At 43.9% G+C, this 12193-nt stretch overlaps 1 long non-coding RNA gene across 1 annotated transcript in view; it reads left to right on the plus strand.

Annotated features, from left to right (window-relative positions):
- LOC137258221 (uncharacterized) overlaps nucleotides 1-12193 on the plus strand; it is a 56608-nt gene that overhangs the window by 20358 nt on the left and 24057 nt on the right. Inside the window, exon 2 of the long non-coding RNA XR_010954618.1 lies at nucleotides 3695-3774. This is a non-coding gene — a long non-coding RNA (uncharacterized lncRNA). The remainder of the gene's footprint in view (nucleotides 1-3694; nucleotides 3775-12193) is intronic.

The raw sequence follows: 12193 nt of genomic DNA on the forward strand, positions 1-12193 counted from the left end.
AGAAGTGTAATGTTTGAAAGTATTGATGTTAATTGATATGTACTTGCCTTTATGGTCCTCTATAAGATTCGTGTCAGTCATCCTTCGTCCCTCCGTCCTTGGTCCACTTCTGTACATGGAATGTCAACTTGGCAGTCGTCACTGCCTCTGGGGGACTTCATGTCCATTTCTGCCCCCAGGATGATGATGTCCATGCTCCTGATAGTAAAGATAATGAGAAGTTTAATGTTTGAAATAATTGATGTTGATTGATATTTACTTGCCTTTATGGTCCTCTGTCGGCTTCGTGGCAGTCGTTCTCCCTCCCTCCCTGGTGCACTTCTGTCCATGGAATGTCTTCTTGACAGTCATCAGTGCCTCTGGTGGACTTCATACTTCATTTCTGCCCACAGGATGATGATGTCCATGGTCCTGATAGTAAAGATAATGAGAAGTTTAATGTTTGAAAGAACTGATGTTAATTGATATGTACTTGCCTTTATGGTCCTCTGTCGGCTTCGTGGCAGTCGTTCTCCCTCCTTCCCTCCTTGGTCCACTTCTGTCCTTGGAATGTCTTCTTGACAGTCATCAGTTCCTCGGGGGGACTTCATACTTCATTTCTGCCCACAGGATGATGATGTCCATGTACTGATAGTAAAGATAATGAGAAGTTTAATGATTGAAAGAACTGATGTTAATTGATATGTACTTGCCTTTATGGTCCTCTGTCGGCTTCGTGGCACTCGTCCTCCCTCCCTCCTTGGTCCACTTCTGTCCTTGGAATGTCTTCTTGACAGTCATCAGTGCCTCGGGGGGACTTCATACTTCATTTCTGCCCACAGGATGATGATGCCCATGTACTGATAGTAAAGATAATGAGAAGTTTAATGTTTGAAAGAACTGATGTTAATTGATATGTACTTGCCTTTATGGTCCTCTGTCGGCTTCGTGGCACTTGTCCTCCCTCCCTCCTTGGTCCACTTCCGTCCATGGAATGTCTTCTTGACAGTCATCAGTGCCTCGGGGGGACTTCATACTTCATTTCTGCCCACAGGATGATGATGTCCATGTACTGATAGTAAAGATAATGAGAAGTTTAATGTTTGAAATAATTGATGTTGATTGATATTTACTTGCCTTTATGGTCCTCTGTCGGCTTCGTGGCAGTCGTTCTCCCTCCTTCCCTCCTTGGTCCACTTCTGTCCTTGAAATGTCTTCTTGGCAGTCATCAGTGCCTCTGGTGGACTTCATACTTCATTTCTGCCCTCAGGATGATGATGTCCATGGTCCTGATAGTAAAGATAATGAGAAGTTTAATGTTTGAAAGAATTGATGTTAATTGATATGTACTTGCCTTTATGGTCCTCTGTCGGCTTCTTGGCACTCGTCCTCCCTTCCTCCCTCCTTTGTCCACTTCTGTCCTTGAAATGTCTTCTTGGCAGTCGTCATTGCCTCTGGGGGACTTCATGGTCCATTTCTGCCCTCAGGATGATGATGTCTACAGTTCTGTTTGTTTGTATAAAGAATAAATTAATGTTTCAAATGAATGATATTTGCTACATAGGTAATGAATGCCAAAAGTATGTATGTACATGTATGCTGAATTGTGGAAAAATCTGTATTCTGAAAAGCACGTTGTAAGGTGGGCATGACGCCATGGTGAACATAAAGAGATTGAAACACTTGCTTCCCTGGTCCTCTGTTGGCTTCGAGGCACTTGTCCTCCCTCTCTCCCTCCTTGGCCCACTTCTGTCCTTGAAATGTCTTCTTGGTAGTCGTCACTGCCTCTTGTGGACTTCATGGTCCATTTCTGCCGCCAGGATGATGATGTCCATGCTCCTGATAGTAAAGATAATGAGAAGTTTAATGTTTGAAATAATTGATTTTGATTGATATTTAGTTGCCTTTATGGCCCTCTGTCGGCTTCGTGGCAGTCGTTCTCCCTCCCTCCCTGGTGCACTTCTGTCCATGGAATGTCAACTTGGCAGTCCATTTCATCATGGGACGCCACCACCATATCACCACCACATAAGACAAATCCATCACTATATGGGACACCACATCCAGAACCGCCTCTAAATAGGACACCGCCATCACCTTTACATGGCACACCATTATCACATCCACCAATACATGGGATAGCGCAGTCACTACATTGGATGCCACAACCACATCCACAATATGAGAGAACACCACCACTACACAGGGCACATCAACCACTACATGGTGGATGTGATGGTATCGCAAGTTGTGTTGGATGTGGTAGCGGTGGTGTGGAGTCCTATTTTGCTGTAGTGTTTGTGCCCAGTGTAATTGTGGTAATGGAAGTTGTGGTGGTGGTAGCTGTTTTAGAATCTGTCATGGTAGTACTCGGACCCCCATGGTGGTGGTTTTTGTAACTCACATTCTCTTTCATCCATCTGTCCTTCCATTCCACTTACTTACTTACTTACTTACTTACTTACTTACTTACTTACTTACTTACTTAGTACATATACTTGGCATTCATTATCGACGTAGTATATTTGATGCGAAACGTTAAATAATCCTGTACCTTTAATATGAGGACTGTGGACACAGTCATCCTCATGGTCACTTGGAGGGTCAGTGTACTGGCCGACTGCGCAACCACCTGCTGGTAAAGTATTTCAATATTTCAGTTTAATATTTAGATTAAATCTTGTTTTTCACGACCCACCATATTTGTTTTGCATTTACATCTATGGGTATCATCGAAAAACTGGATAGTTAAAGTGTTCGTTCATGACGCTTCTAACAAGCCTAATTCGATTTCTCATGTGGGTACGATGTGTGAAGCCTATGTTTGTTGTTTCTCACCATCATCACATCCACCAATACATGGGATAATGCAGTCACTACATTGGATGCCACAACCACATCCACAATATGGGAGAACACCACCACTACACAGGGCACATCAACCACTACATGGTCGAACACAAGTCCATCCACTACAAAACAGGACATCAAAACCACACACACTACTTCTGGTGTCCCCTGTAGTGGCTGCTGTGGTGATAGTGTTCCATGTAGTGGTTGATATGGTGGTGGTGTTCCATATAGTGTTCATTACTTGTGATGTCACCTGTAGTAGTTGATATGGTGGTGGTGTTCCATGTAGTGATGGTATTTGTGGTGTCTTCTGTATTGATTGATGTAGTGGTTGTGTTCCATATATTGTTGGTAGTCGTGGTGTTCCCTGTAGTGGTTGGTATGGCGGTTTCTCTTGTGGTGGGGGTGTTCCGTGTAGTGTAAATAAATATGGGGTGCCTCCTGGAGTTGTTGGTGTGGTGGTGTTGTTCCATGCAGTGTTGACTCTTATGGTGTCAGGTGTAGTGTGTGATGTGGTGATGGTGTTCCATGCAGTGTTGGTACGATGTGTGAAGCCTATGTTTGTTGTTTCTCGCCGTGATATAGCTGGAATATTGCTAAAAGCGGTGTAAAATCTACACCCACGCAGTCATTATGTCAAGTGTACTTTGCCTTTTTCAGTAGAGCCGTCGCTTATGCATGCAACTGTTTCTTTCAAGCAATTATTTGAAGAAAAGATAATGCATACTTGTTTAATATGAAGTCTACTGCAAAGCTACAACTTGACTTTCAGGTTTGAGCTTTCTTCACGAGTTGGCATATATCTTGCATTTACACACACAGTAAGTACAAATAATGTAAACTATATTCACTTTTCTATTAGGAGCGTGGATGCCATCGTCTTGGGGCGGAAATGGACCCTGAAGTCCCCAAGAGGCAGGAGGACTTCTGGAGGCAGAAGAGGTGTGTTGGTGTGTGTGTGTATTGGTGTGTGTGTGTTGATGTGTTGATGCGTGTGTGGGTGTGTTGGTGTGTGTGGGTGTGTATTTGTGTTGGTGTGTGTGTGTTGGTGTGTGTGTTGGTGTGTGTGTTGGTGTTTTGTTTGTGAGTTTGTGTGTCTGTTTGTGTTTTGATGTTTTCGTGTGTGTGTTTTGGTGTGTTGGTATGTGTGTTTTTGTATGTTAGTGTGTTCGTGTTAGTGTGTTCGTGTGTGTGTGTGTTCGTGTGTGTGTGTTCTGTATGTGTTTGTTTACTTTGGTGTGTGTGTTGGTGTGTTGGTGTTTGTGTTAGTATGTGTGTGTATGTGTTGGTGCTTGTGTATGTTGGTGTGTGTGCAAGATGTGTGTGTGTTAGTGTGTATTGGAGTGCGTGTGTGTTGGTGTGTGTGTGTTGATGTGTGTGTGTGTTGGTGTTTGAGTATGGGCGTTTGTGTCGGTGTCTGTGTCGATGTTTTGTTGTGGTGGTGTGTGTACTTGGGTGTGTTGGTGCGTGTTGATGTATGTGTGTGTGTTGGTGTGTGTGTTGGTGAGTAAATGTTGGTGTTGGTGTATGTGTTGGTGTGTGGTGTTGCGGTGTATGTGTTGGTGTGTTCGTTTGTTGGAGTGTGTGTTTGTTGTTGTGTGATGGTGTGTTGGTGTGAGTGTGTTTTGATGTGTGTTTGTTGGTGTGTTGGTGTATTTGTTTGTGTGTGGTTGTGCGTTGGTGTGCGTGTTAGTGGGTTGTTTGTGTCGGTGTGTGTATGTAAGAGTGTCTGTCTGTGTGCGTTGGTATGTTGTGTATGTGTTGGTGTGTGTGTGGTGGTGGGTGTGTTTGTGTGTGGATGTTGGTTTTGTGTGTTGGTGTGTGTGTTGCTGTGTTGGTGTTTGTGTTGGTGTTTATGTGCGTTAGTGTGTGGATGTGGTTGTTTGCGTGTTGTGGTGTGTGTGTGTTGGTTTGTGTTAGAGCGTGTGTGTTGGTGTAAGTGTGTTATTATAAGTGTGTTGGTGTGTGTTTGTGTGTGTTAGAATGTGTTGTGGTGTCTGTGCGTTGGTGTGTGTTAGAGTAATTGTGTGTTGGTGTGGACCTGTTCTATTTTTATTGGTGTGTGTTGGTGTGTCTGTAAGAGTATTGGTGTGTGTGTTAGTGTGTAGGGGTGTTGGTGTAAGTGTGTTGGTGTAAGTGTTTTGGTGTGTGTGTGTGTGTAGCAGTGTGTTGTAGTGTATTGCTGTGGCCGTGTTAGTGAGGGTTTTCGTCTGTGTGTTGGTGTGTTCTTTGAGTGCCTTTGTGTGTGTGTGGGTGAGTGTGTTGGTGTGTGTGTGTTGTGTGTGTTGTGTGTGTGTGTGTTTTGGTGTGTGTGTGTTGATGTGGGTGTTGGATTGTGTGTGTTGGTGTGTTGGCTTGGTTTTGGTGTATGGGTGTTGGTGTTAGTGTGTTGGTGTGTTGGAGTGTGTGTGCGAGTTTTTGTGTGTTTTAGTGTGTTTGTTGGAGTGTGTGTTTGTTGTTGTGTATTGGTGTGTTGATTGTGATTGTTAGTGTCTTGGTTTATGTCTTGGTGTGTTGGTGTGAGTTTGTTGGTGTGTGTGTTGGTGTATGTATGTGTTGCTGTGTGTTGATTGTGTCTGTTGGTGTGTGTTAGGTTGTCTGTAGGTGTTTTTGTGTGTGTGTTGGTGTGTTTTTTTGGTGTGTTTGTGTGTGGTTGTGTGTAGGTGTGTGCGTTGGTGGTTTGGTGTGTTATTGTGTGTATGTAAGTGTGTCTGTCTGTGTGTGTTGTGTGTGTGTTAGTGTGTGTGGGTGTTTGTGTGTTGTGGTGTGTGTCTGTTGCAGTGTGTTGTGGTTTCTTCGTGTTGGTGTGTGCTAGAGTGTTTGTGTGTTGGTGTGGGAGTGTTAGTGTGGGTGTTCGTGCGAGTGTGGTGGTGTGTTGGTGTGTTGGTGTGTTGGTGTGTTTGTGTTGGTGTATATATGTGTTGGTGTGTGTTGGTGTGTGTGTGTGTTGATGTGTTTTTGTTTGTGTGTTATTGTGTGTGTTGTTGTGTTGGTGTATCTCTGTGTGTGTGTTTTGTTGTGTTGTGTGTGCGTTTGTGTATGTTGTGGATGGTGTGCTTGTGTGAGGGTGTTAATGTTTTTGTTAATGGTGTTTCACAGTGTGCAGGTGCGTTGGTGTGTGTGTTGGTGTGTGTTGATGTGTCTGTAGGTGTGCTGGTGTGTGTGTTGGTGTGTGTGTTTTGGTGTGTTGGTGTATTTGTTTATGTAAGGGAATGTGTAGGTGTGTGCTTTGGTGGTTTGGTGTGTTATTGTGTGTATGTAAGTGTGTCTGTCTCTGTGTGTTGTGTGTGTGTTAGTGTGTGTGTTGGTGTTTGTGTGTTGGGATGTGTGTCTGTTGCAGTGTGTTGTGGTTTCTTCGTGTTTGTGTGTGCTTGAGTGTTTGTGTGTTGGTGTATATATGTGTTGGTGTGTGTTGGTGTGTGTGTGTTGATGTGTTTTTGTTTGTGTGTTACTGTGTGTGTTGTTGTGTTGGTGTATCTCTGTGTGTGTGTTTTGTTGTGTTGTGTGTGCGTTTGTGTGTGTTGTGGAGGGTGTGCTTGTGTGAGGGTGTTAATGTTTTTGTTAATGGTGTTTTACAGTGTGCAGGTGCGTTGGTGTGTGTGTTGGTGTGTGTTGATGTGTCTGTAGGTGTGCTGGTGTGTGGTTTGGTGTGTTGGTGTATTTGTTTATGTAAGGGAATGTGTAGCCGTGTGCTTTGGTGGTTTGGTGTGTTATTGTGTGTATGTAAGTGTCTGTGTGTGTTGGTGTGTTGTGTGTTTGCGTGTGTTGGTGGGTGTGTTTGTGTGAGGGTGTTTGCGTTTGTTGTGGTGTGCGTGGGTTTTGATGAATGGTAGAGTGTGTGTTGGTGTAAGTGTGTTGGTGTGTGTGTCTGTTGCAGTGTGTTGTGGTCTGTTCGTGTTGGTGCGTGTTAGAGTGTTTGTGTGTTGGTGTGTGCATATTAGTGTGGGTGTTCGTGTGTGTTGATGTGACACTCTGTGAGTGTTGGTGTGTTAGTGTGTGTTGGTTTGTGTGTTGGTGTGTGTTTGTTGTGTGTGTTGTGTGTATGTGTTGGATTGTTTGTGTTGGTGTGTTTTTTCCTGTTTTGGTGTATGGGTGTTGGTTGTTGTGTGTTGGTGTGTGTGTGAGTGTGTTGGTGTGTTTTGTGTGTGTGAGTTTGTGTTTTAGTGTGTTTCATTGAGTGTGTGTTTGTTGTGTCTTGGTGTGTTGTGATTGTTAGTGCTTTGTTGTATGTGTTGGTTTGTTAGTGTGAGTGTGTTGGTGTGTGTATGTGTTGGTGTTTATATGTGTTGGTGTGTGTTGGTGGGGATGTGTGTTGGTGTGTTTTTGTTGGTGTGTTGTTGTTTTGGTGTATGTGTGTGTGTGTGTTTTGTTGTGTTGTGTGTGCGTTTTTGTGTGTTGTGGAGGGTGTGCTTGTGTGAGGGTGTTTATTATGTTTTGTTGGTGTATTGCAGTGTGCAGGTGCGTTGGTGTGTGTTTTGGTGTGTTGGCGTATGGTTGTGTGTGTAGGTGTGTTGGTATGTGTGTTAGTGTGTGTTTTTTGGTGTGTTGGTGTATCTCTGTGTGTGTGGTTGTGTGTAGATCTGTATGTTGCTGTGTTGGTGTGTTATTGTGTGTATGTAAGTGTGTCTGTGTGTTGGTGTGTTGTGTTTGTGTTTGTTTGTGTAAGGGTGTTTGTGCTTGTGTCTGTGTTGGTGTGTTGGAGTGTGTAGGTACGTTAGTGTGTGTGTTGGTGTGTGGATGTGTGTTTGTGTTTCTGTAGGTGTGTTGGTGTTCTTGTTGGTGTCTTTGTATATTTGTGTGTGGTTGTGTGTAGGTGTGTGCGTTGGTGGTTTGGTGTGTTATTTTGTGTATGTAAGTGTGTCTGTCTGTGTGCGTTGTGTGTGTTTTAGTGTGTGTGGGTGTTTGTGTGTTGTGGTGTGTGTCTGTTGCAGTGTGTTGTGGTGTCTTCGTGTTGGTGTGTGCTAGAGTGTTTGTGTGTTGGTGTGGGAGTGTTAGTGTGGGTGTTCGTGTGTGTTGGTTTGTGTGTTGGTGTGTGTTTGTTGTGTGTGTGTGTGTTGGTGTTTTTTTGTGTTTTGGTGGATGGGTGTTGGTGTGTGTATGAATGTGTTTTTGTGTTTTAGTGTGTGTGACTTTTTGTGCATTTTAGTGTGTTTGTTGTGTCTTGGTGTGTTGTGATTTTTAGTGCTTTGTTATATGTGATGGTTTTTTAGTGTGAGTGTGTTGGTGTGTTTGTGTTGGTGTATACATGTGTTGGTGTGTGTTGGTGTGTGTGTTGGTGTGTGTGTTGATGTGTTTTTGTTTGTGTGTTATTGTGTGTGTTGTTGTGTTGGTGTGTGTGTGTGTGTTCTGTTGTGTTGTGTGTGCGTTTGTGTGTGTTGTGGAGGGTGTGCTTGTGTGAGGGTGTTAATGTTTTTGTTGGTGTGTTATTCTGTGTATGTAAGTGTGTCTCTGTGTGTTGGTGTGTTGTGTCTGTCTTTGTGTGTGTGTTTATGTAAGGGTGTTTGTGCTTGTGTTTGTGTTGGTGTGTTGGAGTGTGTAGGTACGTTAGTGTGTGTGTTGGTGTGTTGATGTGTTTGTGTGTTGGTGTGTGTGTGGTGGTGGGTCTGTTTGTGTTAGTGTGTAGGAGTTTGTGTGTAGAGGTGTATCTGTGTTGTTGTGTGGTAGAGTGTGTGTTGGTGTAAGTGTGCTGTTGTAAGTGTGTTGGAGTGTGTTGTGGTGTCTGCGTGTTGATGTGCGTGAGAGTGTTTGTGTGTTAGTGGGGGCGTGTTGTTGTGGGTATTGGTGTGTGTTGGGGTGTGTTGGGGTGTTCTGTGTGTTGGTGTGTGTATGTAATTGTGTTTATATGTGGGTGTTGGTGTGGGTATTTGTGTCTTGTGTGTGTGTGTTGGTGTGTGTTTTAGTGTTGGTGTAAGTGTATTGTGGTCTGCGTTTTGATGTGTGTTAGAGTGATTGTGTGTTGGTGTGGGAATGTTCTGTTGGATATTGGTGTGTGTGTGTTGGTGTGTTTGTAAGTGTGTTGGTGTTTGTACCTTTGTGTGTGTTGGTGTGTTCGTATGTGGGTACTGGTGTGGATGCTGGTATGGGTTGATGTCTCTCTGTGTGTGTTGGTGTGTGCTGATGTGTGTGTGTAATTGTGTTGGTGTGTTGTATGTGAGTTGGTGTGTGTATGTGTTTTTTTGTCTGTCTGTGTGTTGCCGTGTTGTGTTTTTTGTGTTGGTTTGTTTGGATGGGTTGATGTGTGTGTGTGTGTGTGTGTGTGTGTGTGTGTGTGTGTTGGTGTGTCGGTGTGGGTGTTTCTGTGTGTGATAATGTGTGTTGGTATGTTGGTATGTTGGTATGTCTGTCTCCGTTTGTGTTGGTTTGTTGTCTGTGTTGGTATGTGTGAGTATGTTGGTGTCTTGGTGTGTTTGCCTATGTGTGTTAGGGTGTGTTGGTTTCTGCACGTGTGTGTTTTGTGTGTGTGTATGTTGGTGTCTTAATGTGTTGTGTGTGAGTTGGTGTGTCTGTTTGTTTTGGTGTGTCTGTCTGTGTGTGTTGGTATGTTGGTGTGTGTGTGTTGCTGTGTTTTGGCATGAGAGGGTGTTTGTGTTTGTGTGAGTTTGTCAGTATTTCTGTCTGTGTGTGTGTTGGTTTGCAAGGGTGGGTGTTTTGGTGTTTGTGTTGGTGTTTCGGTGTGTGTGTTGGTATGTGTGTTGGTGTGTGTGTTGGTGTTTATGTGTCGGTGTGCTGGTGCGTGTGTGTTGGTTTGTTGGTGTGTGTGTTGGTGTATTGTGTGTATGTAAGTGTGTCTGTCTGTGGGTGTTGGTGTGTTGTGTATGTGTTGGTGTGGCTGTGGTTTGGGGTGTGTTTGAGTGATTGTATTGGTTTTGTGTGTTGGTGTGTGCGTGTTGTGTATGTGATGGTGTGTGTATATGCGTTGGTGTGTGTGTTGGTGTGTTGCGTGCGTGTGTGTTGGTGTGTTGATGTGTGTTAGAGTGTGTGTGTTAGAGCGTGTGTGTTGGTGTGTTGGTTTGGTTTTGGTGTGTGTGGGTGTTGGCTGTTGTGTGTTGGTGTCTTGGGGTGATTGTGTTGGTGTGTTAGAGTGTATGTTTGTCACTGTGTGTTTCAGTGTGTTTGTTGGAGTGTGTGGTTGGTGCCGTGTCTTGGTGTGTTGGTGTGTTTGCTCGTGTCTTGGTGTGTTTGTTAGTTTGAGTGTGTTGGTGTATGTGTGTTGGTGTATGAATGTGTTGGTGTGTCTCAGTGTGTGTTTGTTGGTTGTTATTGTGTGTGTTGATGCTTCCGTCTGTGTTTTGTTGTGTTGTGTGTGTGTTTGTGTTATTGTGTTTGTGTTTGTGTGTTCTGGTGTGTATGTGCGTTTGTGTGTCCTTGGTGTGTTGGTGTATTTGTTTGTGTGTGATTGTGTATTGGTATGTGTGTGTGAATGTATGTGTGATGTCTGTGTGTGTTGTGTGTGTGTGTGTGATGTGTGTGTTTGTCTGGGGGTGTTTCTTTTGTGTGTTTGTGTGTGTTCGTGTTGTGTATGTGATGGTGTGTGTGTACGTTGGTGTTTGTGTTGTGTGTTGTTGTTTGTGTTGTTGTTTGTGTGTGTTAGTGTGTGGGTGTGGGTGTTTGTGTGTTGGTGTAAGTGTGTTGTTGGTAACTGTGTTGAGGTGTGTTTGTGTGTGTTAGAGTGTGTTGTAGTTTCTGCGTGTTGGTGTGTGTTAAAGTGATTGTCTGTTGGTGTGGGTGCGTTCTTGTGGGTAATGGTGTGTGTTGTTGTGTCTGTAAGTGTCTTGGTTTCTGTGTTGTTGTGTGTGCCGGTGTGTGTTAGAGTGTGTGTGTATGTGTGTTGGTGTGTTGTTGTGCGTGTGGGTGTTGGTGTGTGTTAGAGAGTGCGTGTTGGTGTAGGTGTGTTGTTGTAAGTGTGTTGCAGTGTGTTGTGTCTACGTGTTGGTTTGTGTTGTAGTGCTTGTGTGTTGGTGTAGGCGTGTTAGTGTGGGTGTTGGTGTGTCTTTCTGTCTGTGTGTTGGTGTATGTTGGTGTGTGTTGGTTGTGTGTGTTGTGAGTGTGTGTTGGTGTGTGGGTGTTGATTTGGGTGTTGGATTGTGCGTGTTGGATTGTGTGTGTTCGTGTGTTTTTTTCTGTTTTAGTGTATTGGCTTTGACTGTTGTGTGTGTGTGAATGTGTTGGTGTGTTGGAGTGTGTGTGTGGTTTTTGTGTCTTACTGTGTTTGTTGGATTGTGTGTTTGTTGTTGTGGCTTGGTGTGTTGGTGTGATTGATGGTGTCTTGGTGTATGTGTTTGTGTGTTATTGTGTATGTTTGTTATGTTATTGTTTGTTTGTGTGAGGATGTTTGTGTTTGTTTTGGTTTGTTTGTGTGTCTGTAGGTGTGTCTGTATGTGTGTTCGTTTGTGTTTATTGGTGTTATGGTGTATTTGTTTGCGTGTGGGTTTGTGTCGGGGTGTGTGTTTCTTTGTTTTTGTGTGTATGTGTGTATGGAAGTGTGTCTGTCTGTGTGTGTTCGTGTGTTGTGTCTGTGTGTATTGCAGTGTGTTGTGGTGTCTGCGTGTTGGTGTGTTTTAGAGTGTTTGTGTGTTGGTGAGGGCGTGTTAGTGTGGGTGTTCGTGTGTCTTGGTGTGTCTCTGTGTTTGTGTTGGTTTATCTGCATGTTGATGTGTGTGTGTGCTGTGTGTCTGTTGGTGTGTCGGTGTTAATGTGGGTGTTGGATTGTTTGTGTTGGATTTTGTGTCTTTGTGTGTGATTGTGTGTTGGTGTGTGTGTTGGTGAGTTCTGTGTGTTGGTGTGTGTATGTAAGTGTGTCTGTCTGTGTGTGGTGGTGTGTTGTGTATGTGTTGGTATGTGTGTGAGGGTGTTTGTTTTGTGTGTTGGTGTGTGTGCGTTTTGTGCAGTTGATGGTGTGTGTGTGTGCGTTGGTGTGTGCGTTGGTGTGTTATAGCTTATGTTGGTCTTCGTGTGTGTTAGTGTGTGTGTGTAGGTGTTTGTGTCTTGTGGTGTGTGTGTGTGTTGGTGTGTGTTAGAGTGTTTGTGCTGTTTAAGTGTGTTGTACGTCTGCTGGTGTGTGTGTTACAGTGTGTTGTGGTGTGTGTGTGTGTTGCTGATGGCGTGTTAGTGTGTGTGTTGGTGTGTGTTGGTGTGTCTCTCTCTGTTTGTGTGTTTGTGTTGTGTGTGTTCGTGTGTGTTTGTAGGTGGGTGTGTTTTAGTGTTTGGTAGTGTGTTTTAGTGTGTTTGTTTTGGTGTGTGTGTGTCCTTTTCTGTGTGTGTGTTTTTGTGTTGGTGCTAGTGTTTGTGTGTGTTTGTGTTGGGGTGTGTTTATATGTCTTTTGGTGTGTGTTTGTTTTGGTGTGTGTGTGTGTGTTGGAGT

This window comes from Haliotis asinina, chromosome 12 (assembly GCF_037392515.1).
Source record: "Haliotis asinina isolate JCU_RB_2024 chromosome 12, JCU_Hal_asi_v2, whole genome shotgun sequence".
Taxonomy (NCBI): domain Eukaryota; kingdom Metazoa; phylum Mollusca; class Gastropoda; order Lepetellida; family Haliotidae; genus Haliotis; species Haliotis asinina.